This window comes from Suricata suricatta, chromosome 12 (assembly GCF_006229205.1).
Source record: "Suricata suricatta isolate VVHF042 chromosome 12, meerkat_22Aug2017_6uvM2_HiC, whole genome shotgun sequence".
NCBI lineage: Eukaryota > Metazoa > Chordata > Mammalia > Carnivora > Herpestidae > Suricata > Suricata suricatta.
Window position 1 is genome coordinate 82,567,025 of NC_043711.1, and position 14,633 is coordinate 82,581,657.

The window sequence follows — 14,633 nt, forward strand, 5'->3', positions numbered from 1 at the left end:
GTTTTAAAAAATATATTTATTTATTTTTGAAAGAGAGAGTGAGCATGGGAGGGGCAGAGAAAGAGAGGGGGGACAGAAGTTCAGTCCTTAGAACTGATTTTACTTTGCTAATTTATGGCATTTCCTTACCTTGTTTAGACTTTAGGCTGATCCTGTATCTGTTGGAAGTGGGAGATAAGGGAGTACCTTTCAGAAAACCTGTCTTTCTCTTGAGGTCTAGGCTCCTATTTGGATGATTTGTTGTAATAATACCATTTTTTTCAGTCAGCCAGCTCCAGGTATTTATTGAACATCTATTATGCATGCCACCCTGTCCTAGGTGCAGAAGAGGATGGAAAAGAGAAATCTTACAAAATTTACAAAATGTTTTATTTTTTTTAAATGTTTATTTTATTTTTGTGAGAGAGACAGAGCATGAACGGGGCAGGGGCAGAGAGAAAGGGAGACACAGAATCAGAAGCAGGCTCCAGACTCTGAGCTGTAAGCACAGAGCCCAATGCAAAGCTCGAACTCACGAACCATGAGATCATGACCTGAGCGGAAGTCAGACGCTCAACCGACTGAGGCACCCAGGTGCCCCAACAAGATTTACAAAATGTTTTAAAAGGGTTTACACAAACTTTTAAAGGAAGTGAAGTTGGCCTCTGAAGATCCTCTACTTGGTTATGTTGATTTACTTCTAGTATCTAGTAACCCCAGATTTAGCTCCCACATCCCAGGCCTGATTTACTCTAATGCATCAAAAGTTTTGTTTTAAAAGTTTAGGACACGTACCTGTGATAGTACATGAGATGATATTGGGTATACAGGACATGGTTTTACGTCGTAAATGGATAAGCATAAAATAACAAAGAATCACATCATGAGAAAATAATTCCCTTTGCAGTCCTCTTTCAAGCCTGAATTACAGGTAGAAGAAATTCTCATTTGGGCCTAATATGTCATTAACATAATAAAACACATATCAATCTTCTTGTCAACCAAAAAAAAAAAAAAATAGCCCTCAGGCCTGGAGTTTTTTTTCCTGGCAGCAGTAGCTAGTTAGAATTTAAAAACACTGCTTTATTCATTCATTTCCTTTCCTAGGATTATATTCTTTTCATTACAACTGAGCTGATATGATACAAATTTTCCTTTTAACATCAATGTATTTAAGTTTTGGAAAAGATGGTTGATTTTGTAAAAAATTAAATAATAATATAGGTGGTAGAGGGATGTGGTTGAGTTCTTCGTGCTGTTATTGAAATGACTGAAGCTTAGGAAACCTTTCCTTTCCTCAACTCCAACTCAACATGGTTACTGTTCTTGACACATTCTTGCCCTGTGCTTGACCTAAACCAACTTAGGACTGAGATAATGACTGAAATGAGTCAGAATCATATTTCTCCAATATAAATATTACAATAGGGCTTTCAGGTCTTGAGCCTAAAGAGACCATTATAATGGTAGGAATTTTTGGAAAGATAAGCAAGATAAGATATTTGTAGTAAATGAAACTTCTACAGTGATAGTGTTGAGTGCCACTTATTTGGGCTAATCCTTACAATAACCCTATGAAGCATTTATCAGATGAGGAAACTGAAGCATAGGGTGGTTAAACAAAACGTTTTCTGTCACTCAACCAACAAGGATCAGAGCTAAGGTTCAAAAGCCAAGGTTTTTCCGTTATACCTTCTGTCTCTGGTGCCCAGGACCTCTCTGTTTACCTACTTACTCTTTCCCCCTGAGTGTAAGATAAAGCAAACCCTAAAAAAAGTCACATGGATAAAGTCTGAGGAAATCAAGGAAATGTGAACAAGTATACAATACATGGTGAAACTGAGAGATGTTATGGAAATATGATTAGAGTGGCAAGGCCACTGTAGAGAGGCCTCTACCAGAGTGATACCCTCCTTGCATTCATCTCTCTGCCTTGCCTTCTGCCACATTGGCTCACAAACATCTTGTAGGGTCAGGCCAGCTTTGAGGCCTTCTGCTGCCCCCAAGCGCTGAGGAAGGAGCAAGTGCTCTTATACTGCCTTATTACTGTCTCTGGAAAGGATGCCTTTTCTCCTAGCCTGCAGTCCTTCCTCAGCTGGGGCTGGTGGACTGCTGTTTTAGGGCACATAGAAGCAGACAAGCTTCTGGAGACAAGCTACTTGCAGAGCTTCTGTGTGTTCTGCCACTGTCCCTCCACAGCCTTTCTAACCCAAGGTCACAGGCCAGCTGTGCTCTTAACCAGGAGTCTCGGCAAGATTTCAAGTCCCTTAGGGCCCCTGGCTGGCTCAGTCAGTAGAGTGTGTGACTCATGATCTTAGGACTTGAGTTCAAGCCCCACGTTGAACATGTAGCCTACTTAATTTATAAATTAATTAGTTGATTAATTTTTAAAAAGTTCCAAATCCTTTCAGGAATCCTACTTTGTCATGTTAACTCAGCTTCGAGTCAACAGCTGAGGATTTCCTCTGTGACACAGTGTCAGAGGGAAGGGCTGGGGTCCATGTCCTGCCCATCCAAATAGATTGAATCTATTGCAGCCTTGGCATCATCACAATCACACCTGACTTTACCAGTTAGTTTACAGAGCCCCCCACATGGGAATTGAGTTAGGTATAGGTGTGAAGGCAGTTGGTAAACTCCTAAGCTCCAGAAAAATGTATATGATGATACTATCAAGGGTTTCCTAGCCCATTCCAGAGTTTAGTCCTTGGATCTCTTTCCTTCTTTATTCCTATTTCCCTTGGGTGATTTCATCTGTTCCCCTGCTTTAATTATGATTGATAGGCCAGTAACCCAAAATCTGCATGTCTATCTTACATCTCTCCCTAAAACTTTACCTTTTATTTTGAATAGATTTCTAGATATCTCTATTTCAGTGTATCCCAGAGATACTTTAAACAGAAAGTAAACAGTAAACAGAACTCACCTCCTTCTTTACTAAGCCTTGCTCTTCCTTTGGAATTTAGCATCCAATTGGTAATACCATCAGCCACATAGTCACCTGGGCTAGACACTGGAGAGCCTTCACTGATTTTTCCTTTGTTTCATCCCCCTGCCTCCAAGGCCATTAGATCTGTTGTTTCTTCCCCAAACTCACTAATTCAGGTGCTCATTTTTCTTTCCGCTATATGATTCTGTTTTAACTTAGATTAGTTTCTCTGGTCTCCTTGTCTCCAGATGTGTCATATTAATCTCCCCTCCACACCTCTGCTAGCATATTTGTAAAATTAAATCTAGCCATATGTTCCCCCTGTTTAAAACCCTTCAGCAACACTATGGGATATCATCCAGGCTTCTTAATCTGATATATTTAAGGTCCTCCCTTTCTGCTTCTTCTGACCCTTAGGGCCCTTCCTGCCCTTACCTTTGTTTCCCTTCTCATTACGTTTGCTATTGCTAGCCTTTCTGTCTTAAATGTGGTTTCCTTCTGTTGTCAACCTCCTATCCCTACATAGATAATACTATTCATCATTTAAGATTCAGTTCAGACATCACTTCTTCCAGGACAACTTCCCTGGCTAGTACCATCTCCTGGTCCATCAGATGCTTATATGTACAAATCTCATTTATTGGTGTTATTTACTATTTCTTATAATTACATTGTACTTCTGTGCCTCTTCTCCTGAACTATAAGCTTTTTTCAGGCAAAGACAATGTCTTTATACCCTCCATTTCTAGTATAGTGCCTGGCATAAACTAGCTCCCCAATAGTTTGAATGATTGAATGTTAGAATACTATTCTTAGGTTTTAAAAATCTCTTTAATTGGGCACCTGGGTGGCTCAATTGTTAATCGTCCAACTTTGGTTCAGGTCATTATCTCACAGTTCATGGGTTTGAGCCCCACATCAGGGTCTGTCCTAACATCTCAGAGCCTGGAGCCTGCTTTGGATTCTGTGTCTCCCTCTCTCTCTCTGCTTCTTCCTTGCTTGTGCTCTATTTCTCTCACTTACTCTCAAAAATGAATAAACATTAAAAAAAAATTTTAAATATCCCTAATAGTAAAAACAGAAAATGTTAGCTAACCCTTAGTTACCTGTCATTTTCTTGCCCCAAATTCCTGAGCATTTTAGCTAGTGAACTAAAGCGATTTTTCTGAATATATTTATGCCAAAAATTACAGTGACATTGCAAAAAGATATTCCTTAAACAATCCAGTGCCCAATTTGGTGATTACAGTTCTTGGCTTTTCCCCTTATCTAGGCACTACTGGGTCTCCAAAGAGCTCCAGGTGGAAGAGACACACACATTTCAGTCTTCTCCCCAAACTAAGTGGAAGGCAGAGCTCTGGTGCGGCCACCTGGGGGCAGTGCCAACTTGCAGATGGGTTTCCACGCTGAGCTTTGGGAGCCCCAGTCCTGAGCAATCCCAGTTTTGTGTGCTATTCTGTCCAGCAACCTTTCCTCTCACGTCCAGGGGACCTTGGCCAAGTCTACCTTTGACTCAGGCTCTCACTGAATTGGTAAGAGAGAGACTGGAATAGACAACTGGAATAGGCAGCATGTACACTGATACACACATATCCTGGAACACTTCTAGCTTCCAACTCCTGAGTGGCAGGTTAACAAATCAAATTAGAAGTTTCTTTGATGGCACTTTCTACAATGGCCAAATCATGGAAGGGGCCTAAATGTTCATCACCTGATGAATGGATAAAGAAGATGTGGCATATATACACAATGGAGTACTATACGGCAATGAGAAAGAATAAAATCTGGCCATTTGTAGGAAAGTGGATAGACCTTGAGGGTGTCATGCTAAGTGAAATAAGTTAGGCAGAGAAGAACAGATACCATGTGTTTGCCCTCATAGGTCTAATAGGAGAAACCTAACAGAGGACCATGGGGGAGGGGAAGGGGGAAGGAGAGCTGGGGAGAGGGACACAAATCATGAGAGACTATTGAACACTGAAAACGAACCGAAGGCTGAAGGGGGAGGGGGAAGGGGGGATGGTCATGGTGGGGGGCACTTGTGGGGAGAAGCACTGGGTGTTATATGGAAACCAATTTGACAATAAACTATTATAAAAAAAGTTTGAGCAAGAAACTTAAATACTTTAAAGGAAAGGGTGAAGACTGGTGTTAAACACTGTTAACAGTTAAAGCTTTGTTCCATGACATGGAAAGATTACATTTCTTAGTTTTCTAAATTAAATATCCTTGGCTCCCATCCACCAATCCAAAAATGCAACCCCAGTTCTTTTCCAGGGGCTTATAGGTATTTGGGGAAACTCTCTAATCAGTGCATGTCACCTTGGAGCTCTTTGCCCAGGACAATTGTCTATTCTAGGACCTTTTCTCTAAGCCTAGCTGTGGGCATGGAGACTTCTGCTATGGCTCTCAAATAGCAGTGCCTTTGCTCACCTCCATGAGCACACTCATCCTCATCCCTCATGGTTCTACCATCCCAGGGGTTTGTGGGAGAGTAGGAGCAGGACCTGGCTGCACAAGGAGACTGCAGTGCCCTTTAGCACCATTGGCTCCAGAGCCAGACTCAGGAAATTCTCCTTTACCCTCCTCTAATCCTAAAAGTACTTCTTTCTCTCAGAAAGAAAAAAAAAAAAAAAGCTTTTGTCACCTCTGAGACTCTGGGCTGATTTCAAAAACCAAAGCCTGTTGATGTTTGTTTGCTTGTTTCCTGAGGTAAGAGAAGCCCTGGACTGCAGAACAAAAGGCCCTGGTCATTATTTGGGGATTGGGAGTATAGAGATAGGTAGGAGCATTTCATTCTTTCACAAAGAACAAAAATGGCTGACACCACAGGAAATAAGACTGTTTAATTCATCAAGCAGGTTAGCCCATCAAACACTGAAGAAAAGCTTATCATACCTTGTTCCCAGAATGTGGGGCCTCTCCAGGAAGAGGCAGAAGGCCAACCTGTAGGTGGAGATCCATATTGATCCTGTACCAGCCTTAGACTGCTTCAGATTGGAAATAAGCAGCAAATGGGCTCTGCCATCTTCTGCTAGGCCCTGGATTAACTTGGGAGGGCATTGCTAGTACACCCAGGTTCCAATTCCTGGGAGCTGGTCTGGTTTAGGCCTTCTTATTTCCTGGTCTGAGGAAGGAATTAAAAAAAATGTTTTTTATTTTAATAGTTTACTGTCAAATTGGTTTCCATATAACACCCAGTGCTCTTACCCACAAGTGTCTACCTTCATTACCACCACCTCCCTTCCCTCTCCCCCTCCCCCTTCAACCTTTGGTTAGGTTCATTTTCACTATTCAATAGTCTCTCAGATTTTGCGTTCCTCTCTCTCCCCAACTCTATTTCCCCCTTCCCCTCCCCATGGTCCTCCATTAGGTTTCTCCTGTTCTCCTGTTAGACCTATGAGTGCAAACATATGGTATCTGTCCTTCTTTGCCTGACTTATTTCACTTAGCATGACAACCTCGAGGTCCATCCACTTTGCTACGAATGGCCAGATTTCATTCTTTCTCATTGCCATGTAGTACTCCATTGCATATATATACCATATCTTCTTGATCCACTCATCAGGTGATGGACATTTAGGCTCTTTCCATGATTTGGCTATTGTTGAAAGTGCTGCTATGAACATTGGGGCACATATGCCCCTTTGTGTCAGCAGTGAGGAAGGATTTTGAAGAGAGAGACAGAGAGAGACATAGAATACAGGCAAGGGAGGGGTAGAAACAGAGGCAGACACAGAATCTGAAGCAGACTCTGAGCTGTCAGCACAGAGCCTGATGTGGGGCTCGAACTCACGAACTGTGAGATCATGACCTGAGCTTAACTAACTGAGCCACCTAGGTACCTCTTCATTTTTTTTAATGTTTATCCATTTTTGAGAGACAGAGAGAGAATGCACACGTGAGTGGGAGAGGGGCAGAAAAAGAGAAAGACAGAATCCAAAACAGCCTCCAGGCTCTGAACTGTCAGTGCAAAGCCTGACACAGGGCCCAAACTTACAAACCATGAGATCACAACCTGAGCCAAAGTCGATGCTCAACCAACAGAGCCACCCAGGCACCCCTAAATTTTACACTCTTTACAACTGCCTTGTTTATCTCACTTTAGTTTGTCCATTAGCTGTCCCTGCCTGAGCTACTTGGAGCCCTTGTAGTTCAAGGGATGTGGGGAGTGTGTGAGGCAGTCGGTGGGGAACAATCATCTCACCCTGACCTTGGATCAGAGTTGGAGGCCCCGTATCCTGGCCTACCACTTCTCCCAGGCCCTCAACTAGACTGTATTAGGCTATGCTTGTGAGGTATATTGAGATCTCTGGGCATCAAGCCAAGAGTCTTTTGACTGATTTCTGTCATCGATGGAGAGAATTTGCTAACTTACCTCCATCCATTAGAGTTCATATAAAGATAACTATAGAACCTACAGTTATCTGATATGACTAAATCTGTATTCTTCAGCATGGCCCATAAGATGACCATCCCTTCACTACTTTATTTCATCCATATTTCTAGCCTCATCTCTAGCCAATTCCCCATGTATACTTTGCTCTGATCTCAGGAAACAATTTGGTCTGCCTTCTGTTTTCCAAGCATAAAAAGTACTTTCATGCCTCCATGTCTTTGCTAGTTTCCTTGTCTGGGATACCCTTTTTCTTCCTCTTGGCCTGATGAATTCTTTACTTATTTTCAAGGCCCAAATCAAATGTCATCTCCTCTGTGGTTTTCCCTGACATGTTCCCCTTAATGAAATGGGTCTGAAAGACCCATTTTCAAGTGGCTGTTTCTTATGTGTCTCCTTATCCGATTTCAGCTCAGGTCATGATCTTGTGGTTTGTGAGTTCGAGTCCTGCATCAGGATCTGTGCTGACAGCTCAGAGCCCAGAGCCTTCTTCAGATTCTGTGTATCCGTATCCTTCTCTCTCTGCCCTTCCCCTGCTCACACTCTGTCTCTCTGTCTCTCAAAAATAAACATTAAAAATTTTTAAAAAACAACAATGATTACAACAGCAAAGATCACTGATCACAGATTACCATAACAAATATAATAATAATGAAAAATCTTGAAATATTGTGAAAATTAGCAAAATGTGACACAGAGACATGAAATGAGAAAATGGCTGTTGGAAAAATGGTGCCAATAGACTTGTTCAATGTAGGGTTGCTACAAACTTTAAGTGTGTAAAAAAATGCAATATCCGCAAAGCACAATAAAGTGAAGCACAAAGAGCAATAAAATGGGATCAAATAATGATGAGTCTTAGGAAGGAAATAAAATGATATAATAGGGAGTGGAATGAGGATCACATGACAGAGGTTGGTCAGATAAGCCCTCTCTGAGGAGGAGACATTGAAATCTAAGGACAAGAAGGAGATAATTACATGGAGATCTGGTAAAAACAAAACATTCCAATTGGAAAGGTCAGCAAATGCACAGGCTGAGACCAGACCAGATGACTGAAAACTATAAAGCATGATATAAAAATACAAAATATTGGGGCGCCTGGGTGGCTCAGTCAGTTAAGCATCTGGCTTCAGCTCAGGTCATGATCTTATGGTTCATGGGTTCGAGCCCCACATCGGGCTCTGTGCTGACAGCTCAGAGCCTGGAGCCTGCTTCAGATTCTGTGTCTCCCTCTCTCTCTGACCCTCCCCTGCTCACGCTGTCTGTCTCTCTCAAAAAGTAAGTAAAAACATTAAAAAAATAAATAAAATAAATAAAAACAAAATATTACTTTAAAGTTTTCCTTATCCTGTCACCATCGCTTCACCCCTTTTACATAAGAGCATCTTTGATTCCTTCTGAAAAGTGATTGACTTCCTCTAACCTTCACCTTCCTTACTGATCAAATCACAGAATTTTCTTCTAGCAAATCCCACTGAAGCTCATCCGAAGTTAATATGACTACAGCTGTCAGAAGCACTGATCTATGGGATTAGAAGTTTTGTGTGATCCCTTATGTCAGACAATATTTCCCTTCCCTATCTCTTCCAGAAGGACTAGGTCCTGCTTTCCCATTTCTAGGGAGGGTTATCTCACAAGAGATAGACTGAGATGGAAATCTGAGGGTAGCATGGAGGGGGAAAAGTCACTTCTTTGGACAGGCACCCCAAGATTCCTGAACCTGCAGTCCACCTCTTTAAATCCAGGAATATCTCCCCACCCCTATAGCTATTCTTTATACCCCCTCCACACTGCATGTGACCCTCCATTGCAATGGCTGTTATGCCTAGCTGGGAAAGTCCAAAAGAACTGGCATTTTCTCTTAGATGCCAGAGCAGTTGCTTAAAGAGGCCATAGGGCCATCGGAGACATGAAATGCTCTCAGTAAGCCAGGAACCAGAATCAAAACCATATGGTTTGCTTTGCAGTAAAGATCACAGGGCCTAGAAAACTAGAAGAAGGAGGGCCATCCAGGGGACAAGCTTTTTGGGGTAAGGGGGGAGGTACCTACCCTAATCCTGCCCAAGTGGTCTCCTGTCCTTGAACTCCTGGCCCATTCAGACTCTCCTCATGTTGAGACTGGTAGAAATTCAAACAATAAAGGGTAGAAGAATGGGACTACTACTCTCTGGGACATCAGGATTCCCTAAAAGCCTCCTGACCAGATGACCCCCCAAATGGAAACTGTCCCTACTTGCTCTTGTCTCTAATGAACTGACATATCCCACATCTTAAAAATATTTTTTTAATAAGTAGCCCTTGGGGCGCCTGGGTGGCTCAGTCGGTTAAGTGGCCGGGTTTGCTCAGGTCATGATCTCACAGTTCGTGGGTTCGAGCCCCACATTGGGCTCTGTGCTGACAGCTAGCTCAGAGCCTGGAGCCTGTTTTGGATTCTGTATCTCCCTCTCTCTCTGACCCTCCCCTGCTCACGCTATCTCTCTCTGTCTCTCAAAAATAAATAAAACATATTAAAAATTTTTTTAAATAAAAAAACAGCCCTTATCTGCTTGCTTACCATGTATTTAAATAGATTCAGATTCTCTAAGAGGGGATCTTAGATTGTTTTCAAGGTGCTCCTAAAGGAGAATCTGTAAGCATTAAAAAGAAATACATGCTAATAACCCCTTCTAAAAGGATAGACTACATGGACCTAGTGTGACAAGCCTGGATTTGGATCTGCTTGAGATGTTAAATATGAGGGCTTGTGTTAGTCCCAGTGGGTTCCTTTCCTATGAGCAGCGATTGTTTATGGACCAACTGGGGAGAAGGTGCTGCATGCCTGAAACTGGGGTAGTCAGCAGTGTCTTTTCCCTTGCAGACCAAGACCAGGACACCTGAGGAAAGGTTGAATCCAATTTTTACTATCCACTTACAATCTCCCTGCTCCCCAACCCAACCCATGGCTTCAGTGGCTCCATGCAAAAAGCAGCATTTGTGGGCAAAGTTCTATGTTCACATGTCCCCCATGTGCATGCAGAAGAGTTTGGGGGAGATGCCCTTGTTTTAGGGTCCATAAATGGGAGGAATATTCCTCCTTTAGAGTTAATATCCTTAGAGTTGATAGCCTGCTTCATAAGCCTCTCTCGTAATCTCTTCACCAAGGGCAGATCTGCAACAGTATGAGTCATGGAAGAAAAAGCAAAAGCAAAATAAAAATAAAAGAAACATTGGGTTTTCCTAACTTTCTTCTACAACTAAACTTCTAGAGTCCTTGGGCTCCAAACATGCCCCTCAATACTAGCCATCAGGGGTACCTGGGTGGCTTAGTCAGTTAAGCATCCAACTTCAGCTCAGGGTCATGATCTTAGGGTTCCTGAGTTTGAGCCCCACATCAGGCTCTCTGTGGTCAGCACAGAGCCCACTTGGGATCCTCTACCTCTCCTCAGCTCTCCCTCTCTCTCTCAAAAATAAATAAACACTAAAAAAATACTAGCCACCAAAGACATGGGCCTAGAAACTTCAAACATGTACTCACAGAAAATTTAGAAAACCTGGAGCCAAGGCGTTGCTCATCTTCTGATATTATTTCTCATTGCCCTTCAAAGACACACACTCAGAGCCCAAGGGACTGGCTATTTGGGTGAGTTCAGTGAGACAGTGACAGTCATACTCTGGTCAGCCACAAAAACAGCATTAAATTAAGTTTCAGACAAGCTCGCTAGAGTGTATTAGCCACTACTGGTTTGACAGGATTCTTTTGAAGTTTTTGACCCAAATAAGTTATATTTTTATTTTTATATGTTTTATATTTTCTTGTATAGACCCATCTTATTTGTATAATCTTCACAATAACACTATGCTTTGGAGAGTGAAAGTATGAATATCACAATTATATATATGAGGAAAAAGACACAAAGATATTAAATGCCTTGCCCAAATTTATCTAGCTCTGCTGTTACCAGAATCAGGACTGGAACACTGATGTCCTAACTTCCAGTTCAGGGCCTTTTCCATTCCACCTTAAGAGCAAATATTCTCCAAAAAGTTGCATCAAGACAGTGGTACTTGGCAATCATTTGACCCCTCACCGGGGTTCCCATTATAATTAAGGGGTCCTCCTTTTTAAGGCAGAGTTATCCTTTGCCAGAATGTGCCACCCCAGGTTCATATGCTGTTCCTGTGCATGGAACCCCACAATCAAGCTGCATACCATTATCTCAATTCATTCCCTAGTATCTCCATTGAGGATATTATTTGCCCACATTAGTGATAAAGAAGCCGAAGCTCAGAGAAAGCAGATAAATTAGCTTAAAACCCTAAGGCTTGTAAGTGGCAGAGCTGAAATCAGGTTTTCTAACATTTTGGTTCTCTTTCTGCTATACCTTAGAGATGCAGAAACATTAGCCATATATGTAATCAAACACAGATCTTCTCCTTAAGGCATGTACATGTTTGTGGACCTTACCTGAATGAGTCATATTCTAGGCATGGGACACCAAGCAATGCAGTAGATAACCTCCAGTTTCTCCAGAAGTGGCAAATACTCCTCCCACTGGGTATCCACAGAGAAATATGTGAGCATGCTCACGTGGCATGTGCCACCCCACCTCCCCCTGCCAGGGAATTGGTTACAGCTACAGCATCTTGACAACCTATTTAAACCAACTTGTAGTAACTGGCAGCAAAGTATCATTCCCTGGCAGGCTGAATCATTGAGCTTCTGCAGACTTTGAAAGAATCATTAGCTGAAACATTCAAGAACCAGGGGGTCCCAGAGAGGTATGTAATAAATTCTATCCAGATGTTGAGATTGGCTTTTTTCTTTCCTTCTTTCTTTCTTTTGTTCCCCCCAATCACATTGAAAGAGTGAACAAGTTGTTTTCACCTTATTAAGCAAGGTGGGTGGGTCTGCACCAAAGGATCAAGAGGGCTAACAGAATCTGGGTAATTCAGGGTGGCATCTGAATTATCAGAGAGCACTGTGTACACATGAAAGAATTATACAGATAGGTAAATGATATTGCAAATATTTCAGCAATCCAAGTAGAGGTTTCCATGTCCATTGTAATTTAGAGCTTCCACACTATTTTGCCTATGGTATGGGCAGCCTGTCTGTTTGAAATCCTTCTAAGAAATTATGGCTGTGCAAATTGGTCCAATAAACAGCTGAATATGGACATTGCTGTGTTAGAGAGGGGAAGGCAGACGTAGCTGTAAATATTATATTTTATCTCATGGTCTGGCAGCTTTGTCAGGCTTTATGGCTAATAATCGAATTAAACTCAAAAAGTCTTTCCAGCAGTCCAGGCTCTACTGGGGTTAACTTTTGCTGTGGGACTAGGATGAGGAAAAACAGATCTTCCCAAGCTGCAGCCTCTATTGACATCCCCTTTACCCCACACCTGAGCTCCTGCTCCCTGGAAGAGAAACCTGAGTAGAGACAGCTGTGGCAACAGAGAAGGGTTCTTCTTGGCCACAGTGGCTGCTTCTGACTTCAGAGATATGGGCACTAAACTAGAAAGCGATGCTGAGAGAGAGGACCAGGAAGTAAATGACACTGGGAAATAAGAAACTCAAGGAAGAAGGGACCTGACTTTCCTCCTCTCAAAAGGTTGTGCTTTGCAAGGTTCACCTTTTCATCTGGACTGGTGAGTCTTGAGAGTTTTAGTCCTTAGCCTACAACAGAACAAAAGAATCATACCTGTTTCGTGGATTAAATAAATAAGCCAGGAAACAAAAGAAAACATTTTTGAGGTGTTTTTTTTTTTTTTTTTTGCTAAATTCCTGTCAATTATTTATAGTTTCCTTTAAACATGCTTGTTTTGGTTCTTTTGTTTTGATTGAAATCTGCAGTGGAAAATATGTCTCAAAGGGGGGGGGGGGAAACACTCAACACACTTCTGTGTCTTGCATTTTGACCCAGCCCACAAAACTATTGGAAGAATCTTTTCAGACCCACCAGACATCCCCGGATTCACTTGGAGAATCATTGATCTATAAACAACATCTTGATTTCAGAACCCTTCTTTTTATCTGGAATTATCTGTTATTGACCACAGAACTGCTACTGAGGATTCCTGGGACAGGGGCCTGTATAGTGAGAGGTGAGCCCCAGTGTGGGAAGAAGAAATCTTTTTCTCTTTCTCAGCGGGTGTTTTGGTACAGTACAATATCTATGCTTAGTGTATCTATGGACTCAATTTCTTCTTTTCTTTTTCTCCTCCTAACTTCCTCCTTTTCGTCTTCTGTTTTTTTGTGTGTGTTTGTTTCTTCTACAGTAAAAAATTTCCCCCAAGCCCTTGGTGCCTAGATGATTTTTGCCTGACACATTCCACTAACTGGAGTTTTGGAATCACAGTTTCTTATTTGGGTGCATATTTTTTCTATATATTTAATCGTCTAAATTATTGTAAAAGCAGCTGGCCACTGCCCATGGCTTGTAGGCAGGTAGGTGAGATGGTACCAGAGAAGAGAGGGCTTTAGGTCTCTACCCGTCACCATGCCAGAACTCAGAGCTTTGTTGAGGTACATGTGGGAAAGAAGAACTTTCATGGAGGGAGCGGCCATGTTGCAATGAGCCGACAACACGGACAACATGAAGAGCAAGTCCAGGGAGAAATGGAACCCTGGAAGCATGAAGTTACAAATCTCCCCACCAGGCTGACCTCTGAGAATGAGATAGTTCCTTTGGTCAAACTGCTCTGAAAATAAAGGAAGAGACACCGACTCACGCTGAAGGTAAGGAGAGTATCTGCATCTTCTCTGCTTAAACCAGAGGAATCTTTTTAAGGATTGGGACACTAAACACTGATGGCTTCAGTTTGGGCACAATCCTCAGCAGGAGTGCCCCATGCAAAGGTAATTATCAGGAATGGGGGCCCATTATAGCCTTTTGATTTGGTCACTCAAACATCCTGTCAGACAGATGTAGAAAGGAGATCAACCCTTACCTCAAAAGAAGTAAATTGTAGGTTGAAGTATTTGGTTTCAGTATCTGTCAGGTTGAGGCTTTGAAAGGCAGACCTGTGGTCTAGGAAACCACATACAGGATTCTATTCCCTTGGGGCTCTGAAAATTCAAGGATATAAGGAATTGTATAACCCAGATTGAGACAATTACTTTTAATTGGCTGTTTTGCAGTCGAGTGCAATAACCCCCATTTTGTGTAAATGACTTTGAGTTAGAATGCAGTCTTTCTGGGAGAAGGGCTGTATCTGGTTCTACAAGAAACTCTGGAGAAATCTCAGAAGTTAAAATAACCTAAAACTTGCCCTATCTCTTGGTTACACCATGAACGTTTGTCTTTTCCAAGCACTTCTGCATATGGGTAAGCATTCTAACAAAGAT

The 14,633-nt window shown here is 42.1% G+C and overlaps 1 protein-coding gene and 1 long non-coding RNA gene across 3 annotated transcripts in view; one reads left to right on the plus strand and one right to left on the minus strand.

Moving 5' to 3' along the window:
* ASIP (agouti signaling protein) overlaps nucleotides 1-14,633 on the plus strand; it is a 95,419-nt gene that overhangs the window by 13,973 nt on the left and 66,813 nt on the right. The window lies entirely within an intron of this gene.
* LOC115274312 overlaps nucleotides 5,740-14,633 on the minus strand; it is a 76,189-nt gene continuing 67,295 nt past the window's right edge. Inside the window, exons 3-4 of the long non-coding RNA XR_003901178.1 lie at nucleotides 14,237-14,354; nucleotides 5,740-6,035 (exon numbers count right to left, since the gene is read on the minus strand). This is a non-coding gene — a long non-coding RNA (uncharacterized LOC115274312). The remainder of the gene's footprint in view (nucleotides 6,036-14,236; nucleotides 14,355-14,633) is intronic.